General features: G+C 24.8%; 1 protein-coding gene and 1 long non-coding RNA gene across 2 annotated transcripts in view; both read right to left on the bottom strand.

Moving 5' to 3' along the window:
• Positions 1-13,593, bottom strand: part of neur (E3 ubiquitin-protein ligase neur) — a 181,317-nt gene that overhangs the window by 166,722 nt on the left and 1,002 nt on the right. The window lies entirely within an intron of this gene.
• Positions 7,412-8,897, bottom strand: LOC147658675 (uncharacterized). The gene is made up of 3 exons (XR_015292684.1): positions 8,515-8,897; positions 8,304-8,442; positions 7,412-8,231 (listed from the first exon to the last, which is right to left on the bottom strand). It is a non-coding gene; the product is annotated as an uncharacterized LOC147658675 (long non-coding RNA).

Below are 13,593 nucleotides of genomic sequence, written 5' to 3'. Positions count from 1 at the left end.
AAATAATTAATTTTTTATGATATTAAATAAAGTATGTACACAAGATGTGTAGATATATTCATGGAATCTTTGATTCTATGCTCAAATCAGACACAAAAATTTGTTACACGATTGAGGCTCATAGAGGATCAAAAGAAGATCTCATCTCATCTATCTCTGTCTCGCTTCGTCTAGAAAGAAAATATGTAAATAAGCATTAATTATTATTTTTGTACATCAACTTTTTTTATCTGTTTCGACCTCTAGATTCGACTCTCAATATATGTTCCATGAGTATAGTAACACCCTGTATATCCGTGTTTTAACCTTCCCCTCCAACGATCCCCAATTCCATGCTCTCGAAATTCTTCTCCCTCTATATCCACGTTTTCTGCACGCTTTCATCTCTTGCGTTTTTATTTTTTGTGCTTTTCACGGTTTTCGTTGCCATCCTCTTTTTTTTTTTTTTTTGAAACGTCGTGTTTCGTTTCTATGAATCTACATACGTGGTTCTTTCATCAATTTCGAGGGTTCTTTTTATATTTGTTATATTTTGGTTGGTATACAAGAAATCGATAGATATAGATAAAAAAAAAAAAATATAGAAATTTCGTGCGTTTTAATATAAAAAATTATTGCTTTGTACCGTGGATTATTAATTTTATCATGAAATAAAAATTGTTTGCAAATAAATTTCGAAATCGTATATGAAATATAAATTATGCTCAAATGATTCATTTAATTTAAATGTTTGAATGATTATTTCATTTCGTGATTATTTTTACTTAATTATTTTTTCATATAATAATAATAAGAAATGAAAGGAAATAATAAAGTATACGAAAAATATATATCGGGTGAGGTAAAAATATAAATGTAAAAAGATGCTAATTCTAATTTTTTAAAATCTATTGATTATTTTCCCAGAATAGTTGATTTTTGTAAAATTATCTCGTATATAAATCACTGCGAAATTCAAGTAAAATCTTATACTGAAGTGAATTCTTCAATGGTTACAGTTATATTGATCTTGAGATAAAGATAAAAAAAAATCTCTCTAAGATAAAAGTGTAATTTTGTTGAAAAGTTGTTGCTATTCAACCTCAATTTCATTTAAGATCTTATTCTACGTTATTCTCTTTATTTGGTCCATTTAATTTTGTAGAAAGGAGGATACAATTTAGAAGATCTTTACGTTACTGTTATCCCCTAAGCCAAAAATAAAACAACTTCGTAAATAAATTGGATTTTAAATTATCCTTATTTACTTTTTCTAAATTTTCAAAAAATCTAAAAACACACTGAAATACTTGGAAAAACTTTTTCAACAGGAATAAAAAAAGATGAGATTTCTTATAAACATAAGAAATGATTCAATTACATTTATCTTTAATTGGATAATATAACAATTATCATTAATAATTTTCATTAATTGTCAAATCAAAAATTATAAAAATCTTAAAAAAGAAAATCTTCAAAAAATCATTTCATTCCACTTATCAACAATATTATCAATGACATGACAATGATACGAAAATTTAACGAAAAAAAAGAAAAAAATATTCACCAAAATTCTGTCTAATCTTAAACTTAATCAAACCTAACCTAACAAACCACATCTTCATCTTCAAACGATATTATATTCAAAATACAAATTTCTAATTTTTTCACAAAAGAATGAAATCGAAAGATTATTTTATTTTTGAAAGCAGCACCCATAGATTACATCCAAAATAACTGAAAATAATCTAACCTAACCTAACGAACCACATCTTCATCTTCAAAATACAAATTTCTAATTTTTCACAAACGAATGAAATCGAAAGATTATTTTATTTTTGAAAGCAGCACCCATAGATTACACCCAAACTAACTGAAAATAATCTAACCTAACCTAACGAACCACATCTTCATCTTCAAAATACAAATTTCTAATTTTTCACAAACGAATGAAATCGAAAGATTATTTTATTTTTAAAAGCAGCACTCATAGATTACACCCAAAATAACTGAAAATAATAATAACCTAACCTAACGAACCACATCTTCATCTTCAAAATACAAATTTCTAATTTTTCACAAACGAATGAAATCGAAAGATTATTTTATTTTTGAAAGCAGCACCCATAGATTACATCCAAAATAACTGAAAATAATCTAACCTAACCTAACGAACCACATCTTCATCTTCAAAATACAAATTTCTAATTTTTCACAAACGAATGAAATCGAAAGATTATTTTATTTTTAAAAGCAGCACCCATAGATTACATCCAAAATAACTGAAAATAATCTAACCTAACCTAACGAACCACATCTTCATCTTCAAAATACAAATTTCTAATTTTTCACAAACGAATGAAATCGAAAGATTATTTTATTTTTGAAAGCAGCACCCATAGATTACACCCAAAATAACTGAAAGTAAAGAGCACCCATCTTAAAACCGCAATATCGGAGGATGTTAATAGTCGTGTCAAGGGAAGCGGACGGCAGACGGAAGTAGCAGACGGCTGTGGAGACGATGGCCTATACGAACACGGAAATACGTGATGTTGGCATGTGCATAGTTGAGCCACGCATCGCATATATCATATACACACGTGTCTCTACGTAAAATATACGGTATACTAACCGCGTGTGCACGTATCTTGACACGGTATAGATATTTTTGGGTGCGAGACACTGACGTTTCTTACAGCCCGTCTTTTGACTTTATTGCATATACCGTGTGGCTCGAGTGTCGTGAGAACGAATTCATCCCACTTCAGGATTATGGAGCACGCATACTTTTTTTCATCGCGAATATCGAGGCCTGTCACACGATATATTTATCAAATGAATCGAAAGAAAATTTTTCTCTTTCTGATACTTAGGATTGATATACCAGAATTGAAATTGAACTTTTAAAAAATATTTGGAGAGCGGTATAATTTATAAATATAAATTGAATGTTTGAAATTGAGTATTTTGTAAATTTATGTTAAAGTGACAAATTCTTTACGAAAGTGTGTCTCTATCTATAGATCGGAATGAATAGTAAAAATAATAATATATATTATAGATAAAAACGTAATTTTATTCGTTAATTAATATAAATAATCATCTGACAATTTAAAATGCTTTGAATACGTAAATATTCATTGAAATAGAACAATTAAATTAAATTATCATATATTTTTTATCTCAAATCCACAAAGATATCGAATATTTTTATAAGAAAAATTTATTTTTTACTCTTTCTTGAATATTTAAAACGATTAATTAAATTTTAATATAAAATTTATGTTGCTTTATGTATGTTCATTTTATAACATATATAAAATATAGATGTCAAAATTAAAATACAAATTATAATATGTAAAATTCGATAATAAAAGAATAGTTGAAAGGATACGGATTATCATTTAGAAAACAGAAATCGTATAAAAAAAAAAAAAATTCACAATAATAATCCTGTAATGCAGGTCAAATTATTTATTTTATATATATATATATATATATGTATATATATTTCTTCAAAAGCATTTTTCACAATCAGTAGGTGACTTTGTTTAAGTGTAAGAATAACTTTTCCATAAAAAAATATTGTAAATTTTTATATATACTCTTCTATAATAAAAAAGAAGAGATAAAAATTCTATTATTCTATATTATATTAAAGTATATTAATAAATTTATAAATTAGAATTTTATAAATTTTATGATCTATGCGAATATAAAATATTTAAGGCAATAGACTCCTATCTGAATTATAATAGATATTTTATACATTTGTTCAGACATCAGAGCTTTGTTATTGAAAGTTATTTTTACATTATTTGTTCACAACGTTTATAAAGAGAGCAAGAACGTATTTAGGCCACGAACGTTATCTTACTCCTTCAAACACTTCATCGATGTCGATATGTGATATAAGAAACTATCCAAATCCAAAAGATTAATCTTCTATTCAATTATAATGTTAAGACTGCACTGTAATATAAATATATGTATATTTCTATTTTATGAATAAATCATTATTCATTATTTTTCGAAGATTTAAATAAGAGATAAAAATCAAAATTAAAAATCCAAATAAAATGACAATATCTTAATTTAAAAATTACAAATAAAAAAGTACAAATAAAAAAAATCAAAATTGTATTATATTAATTCTAATTCAGTAGTAAATATATTCTTTATTTATTTTCTTATGCGTTTCTCAAGAAACGAGCAGATGGGATACAGACAATTTCGATCGAGATTCGATTAAACAAGAAATAGACAATTTTACGCATACGCGATCAACCAGAAATAAAACTGTATCGATTTGCACCACTACACATTTCGATTCACGCTATTCACGAGTTATTACTAATTTTATTTATTTAGCATAGAATTAATTTAAACTACTTCTTGCTGCGAAGACAACAGATTGCACAATTCGATTTTTAACCCTTTCTAATGTAAATTTTTTCAGTTTCAAAAATTGGAATGATTTAAATATTTTTCTATGATTTCAATTAATATCAATATGTTTCTAAAATTATAAAATGATGACTGAATTTTTTGCTATTGAAATCATATATAATTTTATAATAATTTGAAGTCTAAAATTTAATCTAATTTGAAATATAATTTAAAATTTATATAATTTGTAATTGTTTCTATTTCTAAAAAAATATTATAAAATATTGTTTTAAACGTTAAGTTTACAAACTTTCTCGATATAATTTTTATAAAAATCATTATCATTTTCCAAAATTTTTCAAATATTTTATTTAATTTAACCATACAATAAAATTTTATCAATTTTACGTATTATATTAATTATTATTAATTTATTAATTTAGATTAATCTCTCAAAAAAAAGTACACATTCATTTCAATGTTACAGAAATTAAAAAACTGAGTAAAAATTTTTTTATACAATGATTAATAATGATTTATTGAGTTGATGAATCTTTTCAATCTTAAATTCTATAAAACAAATTTATCAAATTTGAAACTGCTTTGATTTACACCAAAATTTAAAAAAATCATAATTATTTTATTAACAATGAACAATTTATTCTTTTATTAATCAAAAATATCGTCTTCTTAGAAATTAGAAACAAGATTCTTATTACACAAATCAGTAATCTCCATCTTTATTGCATAAAATAATTCAAAATCTACAATTAATATTATATTTGCAACTAATTTATATCAGAAAATATAAATTTCTGTTTATGTAATAAATGAAAAATGAAAAATCTATTGTATCCTCATTTTGCTGCAATATTTTCAACTAGAAAATATGCATATTCAGTATAAAAATATGAAATCATAATTAATACATTCGCTATCATTTTTCAAAATGATATCCAACTCGAATTTCATTTACAACTTTTACATTTCTTTTAATTCTGCAACATTATGTATAATATATTTAAAATAAAAAGAAATATATAAAATTCTCTCGAAAAATCATATTTCAAATCATATATTTAAAATAAAAAACCCTAGATACGTATAGAGTTCCCTAGAAAAATCATATCTCCCCAAAACATTGCACAACTCAAATTTCTCGAACGTTTCATTAATTTTATACAAAATACTACACCATTCGCTCGCAGTTTCCAGATTTCCATCAATTTTGCAAGGTCTTTTCAGTTCAGGTACGCGTGCTTGGCCCCAGCTGACAAAGCGCGTCGCTCAGGTGACTCTTGCACAACAAAATCTCTTTTCTCTCCATTGCGACCTGCCTTTAAATCGCAGCCAACGTCTCACAGATTTTCTTTTTTTTTTTTTCCTCGTTGCATAAAAGGGCCGCTTTAAAGCGACGCGCTTTAAAGGCCGTTCATTGTGCAACATTCGAAGCAGCTTGGAATCAGCTGGGCTGAGACGCGTGGGAGGATTCTCGCAGTTGAGATTTATAGATCTTTCTTCTTACAGGAATCTTTCGACCGTGTCAACAAGCTGAAACGTCATCTAACTTGTGATGCTTGTGCAAAGTGAGTCCAAAGATTTTGTGAAGACGAGAAAGTTATTGACTATAGGATTTTGATTCGTTAATCAGAAATTGTGAATTTTTTTTTAGATAAAGAGAAAACTTTTCGTTTTAATGGAGCTTGAACAAAAGAGAAAATTTTAATGAAATTTTGAATCGAATAATGAATGAAAATATTTAATATGAAATGAATTTTATATAAAGAAATTATTTTACATGCATATTTTTTATGGTTATAGAAAGATATTATTAATTATGATATCTTTACTATTTCATATAAATTTTTACTTATTTTTATTAGCTATTATTAATATTTTAATATTTTATTTAATATTTTTTAGTTATACAATTCTCATAATAATACAATTATTCTAAAGAATTCGAACACTAGTGTCATTTTTGTATCTAAAATAAACATACACAAAGCATTAAAGATCTTTTATAGTATAATTATAGTACAATATAGATATTAGAAAATAAAAAAAAATTTTTATTTATGTATAAATTACATTTAATTACATTTAATTATTTAAATATATAAAGAGGAATAAATTTTTATATTACAAAACTATTTTTGAGAATCTTTGGATAAATCCGAAATAAAAAATTATTTATGACAACAATATATTTTTTATAAAATTTTATTTGATCTAATATCGATTTTGAAAAATATGATATTTTTAAACAATTTGATTATGATAAAAAACGTTTTTTATAAAACTTATTTTTGCAGCGATTTATTGCAGATTGTTTAATTTCTTTATTTTTCTATTAAGCATTATTATTTTTCTTAATATTTATTTTATGATTTATTCGATGTATAAAGATATACATATCTTTGTAAAATATTCGTTAGTTTGATAATATAAATTTATGACATGCTTAAATATTCTTATAAATATATAAATTCAAAATACATTTTCTTTAATTTGTCTTATAAAATCTAATAGAAATACTTAAAAGTAGAAAGATTATTACATTATATTACATTATATTATAATATAATTTTTTCAAAGAATAAACTCAATTGCATTTTCTCTTTTATCATTCTCTTTTATCTTAGAAAATCGAGACAGGTTGCAAAGTTTTATAGCACATTGGAACACTGAACAATGTTTATTTCAATTCACGATTTAAAGTTTCATTTAATTTTCTAAATGGATTGGGTAAGTCTGACACGTAAAACGTATGCACCTCATCGATCATGAATCTCGAACCAACTTCTTACTTTGTTTCTACTAGGATTTACGGTCCAACGACCAGCTGTAAAACTTCTCGAAGTTAATAACCAAGTTTCTCGAACTTCTGTGTGCATTTAATAAGTTTTCGAAACTTTTGGCAAGTATCCGTTTAAGAAAATATGAAAAATTTGCACACTCTATTACGCGATTTCTCGTTAACGACTTACGTGATTGCATAAATCGGGCAGAAAAGTATTTTTAAGTATATTTGCATCAATTTTAAAATTATTTAAAATTTTTTTATATTTTCGTAAATTTAAATTATTATAAATATATATATATATATATACATCTCCTTATTGTAATTATAATGAAAATAAAAGTTTGGAAATAGTAATAATTAAAATATAATTTTTATCTCGTCATTGCTATCCATATCGCCATCTATCGACAATATTATGAATCTTAATCCTCTAGATTATTTATACATTAAATACATAATTAAACTCACACATTCTAATCTAATATCACCATTTATTGACAATGTTATAAAAAGTAACATTTTCTAAACTTGCTAATCTTCTTAACCTAAGATTTTCTAAATTATTCATGAATTACGTTCCATATTATCTTAAATATAAATAAATAAATATAAATATAAATATTAAATTCAACTTATCCATATTTTATACTAATATGGATCACGATCAATCTTACAAAAAGTAATCTTAGAATTCTAGTACTGATTCTCTGGACACTTAAATTAAATTCAACTTATCCATACTTTAATATAACCATTACCTTATATGAATAGTAACACTCATAAATCAGAATTCCCTAGATCATTTATAAATTAAAAACTCTTATCTATATTTTAATATCATCATCTACTAATCTTAAAAAAATTGATCATCCTAAAATTCCTTAAAATTCTCTAGACTCTAGACTTCTAAATTAAGCATTCAAGTGAAATTATCCATATTTTAATAGCGCCATCCATCGATAATCCGACCAACAACAATTCCCTCGATTATAGAATTCCCTAGACCACGAGTTGGAAACCCAAACTAATCGTTCGAATCTCCAGACACATCTAACTACAAAAAGTTAAAAACTCTCCTTTATTATTGTTTACTCATTACAAAATACTCAAATGAAATTGAACTTACGTATATTTTAATTAATATTTAAGTTAACAACCCCCAAACTGATTACTTGAATCACTCTCCAAACGCATCTAACTAAGATTAAAAACTCTTCTTTATTACTTATTGCTCGCCTATAAATAATCCTGTAGTATAGAAATTACTACAAAATGTTAAAAACTCTCCTTTATTATTGTTTACTCATTACGAAATACTCGAAAGAAATTGAACTTACGTATATTTTAATCAATATTTTAACGCCATCTATTGCAGAACCTTATCAATAACACTCTCCATTTTAAATACAAGTTGACAACCCCGAAACTGATTACTTGAATCACTCTCCAGACGCATCTAACTACGGAAGGTTAAAAACTCTTCTTTATTACTTATTGCTCGCCTATAAATAATCGTGTGGTGTCGAAATTACTCAGTGACCAACTGGTTTCATGCCGCGCCGTCCCCGGTCGCATCGGTCGGAATTAAATTTCCAAATTCATTAGACACCGTGCCGTGTCTCGTGACGCACGAGACGGTTCTCTTTCCTCCCTGTCTTTCATCGGCCCGCGCTCGTCTCTCTCTCTCTCTCCTTCTCCCCACTCGAAAATGGCCACACGCAGCCGGCATAGCGTCTTCTAGGTATAAATACACATGAGAATTGGGTCGCTGCCCTGAACCACAGTCGCTTCATCGTCTACGAGGCTTTCCTTCGCCCCCCCTCCCCCGGAAGTCTTACCTTTGACCTCATCCACGTCGCCACGTTTCCGCTGCTAATTAATCACACCGGTGATATCGATTATGCCAACAAGCTCGACCCAAGCCTATTTAAATTCCTTTCTGTTTCTTCCGCTCTTTTCGAACCGATTTTTAATTCATGGAGAATTTTATTGATTACGGTTATTTTGTGATGGAGTGGTATAATGATAGTGGTAATTTCTTAGTGGTGATTTTAATCTCGAATTATTAAACGGTTAGAATGAATTGTTGAGAATTGTTTGAATGTGGTGAATTTTAGTGAATAGGGATTTGAGGATCTTTTTGGTGAACGTGAAAGATTAGAGGATAAATTTTCTTTTCACTTATGATGCTATACGAAATTGTGCAATACAGTTGTGCAATTATGTTTCTGTTGATTTATATGAAATCATCTAATTAAAGAATCTATTTAATTAGAAGAAAAAAGATAATAAAATGAATGGTATCTTCATGATATCATATGTAACAAAGATATCTAATAGTAAAATGGTGGAACGTATTTCATTTTTTTATATAGTTAATAATGGTAAATAAATAAACATTTTCATATTTGTTATTAATAATAAAAACGTAACTTAACCTGGAAAACGAAAGTTTATTGTTTAGCTGAAAAATACGTAAGTTAAAAAAGTTAAAAGCTGCGTGTTGCTATATATTTAACAAAAAAAATAATTATTTTAAGAAATAAAGCTATAAAAAATAGAAGAAATAATCGTATTTTTTATAAATCTTGAGAAAATAATAATGCAAGAGAAACTAAAAATTATCATCGATGTATTTCAAATTATTTATGTAAAAAATTAAAAAATTTATGATATCAAGTGAAATAATTATCACTCATATTTTTCTTTAAAAATATTACAGATATAAATATAGATTATGTAGAAGAAATGAATAAAAAATTCTCATAAATAGACAGAAGAAACATAAAATCCAAAAATGAATAAAATTCAATAAATTTTTTCAAAAATTCGGAAAAAATTCATAATGCAAAAAAAAAAAAAAAAAGAAAATTATCTTAATTTTTGCATAAATACATTCAAAATCTGAAAATTGTATAATATCAAGAAAAAGATTACTATAATTCTTATAATATTTTCCATAAATTTACACAAACTTTTAAGAATTAATTTCTAAAAATAAAAAAAGAAGAAAGAAAAAACTGTTAATCTTAATCATTTTAATAGTTGATATCAAGAAAAAAAATTAAGAAAAAAAATACTAGTAAATTTGTAAATATTAACTGATATAACATTTACTATATACATAAATTCTAAATGGATTTATATATTTATGAAATATATTTATAAATACATTTCATGTATGAAAACTTAATATTCCCAAAAATTCATACAAATTATCAAAAAATTAATTTAAGTTAACAAAAATAAAAAAAAAATAAAAATCTTAATTATTTCAATACAAAAAAAAAAAAAGAAATAAAAATTCTTAATTATTTAAATAATATCAAGAAAATTTTCGAAAAAATTAATTCATCAAAATGAAAAAAAAAATCCATAATCTTAAATTATTTCGATTAATTACTCAAGTTATACTATTTATTTTCTATGTAAATATCAAGAAAGAAAATACTATAACTTTCATATTATCCTCCAACTCAATTCACAAAAAAAGAAAAAAAAGACATAAAACACTTTTAATCCTAATCGTCTATTTAAAACGAGTCATTATTCTCATAATATTAAATCCAAATTAATTCACAAAAACATTCACAGAAACAAAAAAAAAGAATAAAATATCCTTAATCTTAAATCGAGTCGTTTTACCATTACTATGATTTTCGTACAATTATCCAACTCAATTCACAAAAAAAACGAAAACGAAAACGAAAAGAAGGCATAAAGCACGCTTAATTTTAATCGTCTCGATGTTTAAATCGAGAATCGTTCCATTAAGTTCACTCGCGTGACGTCGATTAGATAATATTACAGAGCTACCTTACCAAGGATTTGTGCGGACCTGCAGTCGCGGTTTTACGGCTACGAATCCCGAGAGCCGTGTGTCTGCCATATGACAATAACATCTGTGCCCCACGCCAAAGTATACGCGTACCTGCGCCCGAGTCCGCTACCACGTACAACACCATCTTGCAAGCCCGACCGAGCACCACCACCGTACGAAATGAAATCGAAAGGTGTTCCCTCACGGCGGGATAAAGAAACGCAGCTGGTAAAATATTTGTACGGAAGGGAAACGTCTCGTTTTGCGATTGTCGATTAATTAACAAGGCTCGGATGATCTGCTTGCGCGGATGATTCGCGGGGATTGGTGAGTTTTATGCGGCGTTGGATTCCTTTGGTTAGTGGTCGATTATGAAAAGTAAATTGTGTCGGTGAGATATATTGTTCCAGATGTCGCGTCTTTCGCTCTTGCGTGCAAGTGTTTTCCTTGGATATTGGACGATTAGTTTTTAAAATGAAAATTTTAGGAGATCGTTTTGTGTAATTAAGAATAATTAAGTAAAATAATACAAAAATATATTTTATAGATCTAGCTTCTGTCCATAGGATGTGTATATAATGTGCAAAGGTTAATATATTTGCACGGATGATTTGTGGATGGAATGATGAGTTTTTGCGTTGAACGAAATTGTGAGTTTTTTTGGTAATATATTATTTTATGTAATTAATGATGAGTAAAGAAATATATTTTTAAAATTTCTGTTCGTATATATGGTGTACAAAAATTGATACAAACGTAGAATGTTGATATGTAAAAGTGTTCATTGTAATTTATTTTTCAAATTATAAGTAATTTAATTTTATATTAAATTTTATATAGATGAAATATGATGGAAAAGCTAATTTTCTTCACTTTCGCATCATAGTGCAAAATTTAAATTGTTTACAATTTAAAAAATAGTTTTAATAGATAATTTTACATATCAAGTTTTGCGATTGTTTTAATCTCAATTCTAACATATGTGTATCTAAATTTCTTTTTTATATATACAATTTATAATTATAATCGAGATAAAATAATTTCTCTTTCTATATGTATATTCTAATATCACATAAATTACAAAAACTTATAAATAAATGTAATTATTTGATATAATCAAATATGGAATGATTTTATGTGAAAAAATTATTTCATGTGAAATTATTTCATTTGAGGCTTCGTTTTCGAATTCGAGGAAATTTCCTATATATCATACCATATTCTATACAGTACAAACAGATCAATCGTGAAAATAAATTTTATAGAGATATATTATATTTTAGATAAATCTTTTCTTTATTGCATGAAAATATTTTATATATGAAATATAGAAAAATTAAAACTTTTTGTAAATATTATTATATAATTTGTAAGATTACAATTTTTCAAAAAATTTGAAAAATAAACAAATGTTTTATATATTTTTAAAATTTTTATATGTATATATTATATACAATTATTTTCATATATATATATAATTTATAACTAAATAGAAAAAAAATATTTGTATATATATTTCTATGAATAATCTAATATATATAAATTACATAAATTGTATAAATATATAAGTTCATATATGAATTTATATTATAATATGAATTTATATATTTTTAATTTTAATTAATTATTTATTTAAAAATGTAAATTGATTAAATAATTAAAATATTTTAGAATATGTATCTTACAAACATTTTTTAAAAATTTTATTATTATAAATTCAATTGATGCAACTATAAAATGTGAAAAATTGTATTTAATTTATTTGAAAATTTTCTTTAAACCAATTGTGTTTTTCTCTATTTTTTATTAACTTAGTAACTTCTTGCAATTCTTGCATATATCATTTTATATTATATATTTTGTTATTTATTATCTAGTGTTTTTTATATATTTTTTTATTATTTTAATTAACATTAAAAAAACAGTTTCTAAAAATCATAAAAATTAATATTATATTTTTCTAAACTTTTATTTTCTATTTGTCTTAAAATAAATTTCCACTTTTAACTCTCTAAAGAGTTTATAATTCACTTTATAATTCAATATTTTATAAATATTTCTTCAAAAACTTACCTTACATTGTATTTAACAAAATTTTTATATATAATTTAAAAAAAATTATAATGAAAGAAATTAAATTAAAATGTGATTAATAAATAATGATTTTAAATTAATAAGAAAATTAATTAATTGATATGAAGGAGTTAGGATTGAATGAAAAAATATGAAATGATTTATATATAATATTACATATATGATTTTATATATAATTTTTTTTATATTAATTTTTATATATAATTTTATATATATTTTTAATAGTAATTCTTTTTCATATAAATTAATAAATTTCATTTATTAATCATTTTAATCAGTATTTTTAATCAATTATATGATTAATATAAATAATATAACAAATTTTTCAATAAAATAATACTTCCTTTATTATCGATAACGTAAATTACGAATTTCCTGCAGATGTCACTTATGTACAATCTATTTGGATGTTCTGTCGGTAAGAAAGAAAGTATATTTCTATCTCGATTTCGAGAATCAAATATTTTAAGAAAATGCATACATTATCCAATTATAATTATAT

Source organism: Apis florea, unplaced genomic scaffold (genome assembly GCF_048593485.1).
Source record: "Apis florea isolate Af1SG1 unplaced genomic scaffold, ASM4859348v1 contig_1789_pilon, whole genome shotgun sequence".
Classification (NCBI taxonomy): domain Eukaryota; kingdom Metazoa; phylum Arthropoda; class Insecta; order Hymenoptera; family Apidae; genus Apis; species Apis florea.
The sequence above is the reverse complement of the archived record's forward strand: the minus strand, read 5'-3'. Positions and strand labels throughout refer to the sequence as shown.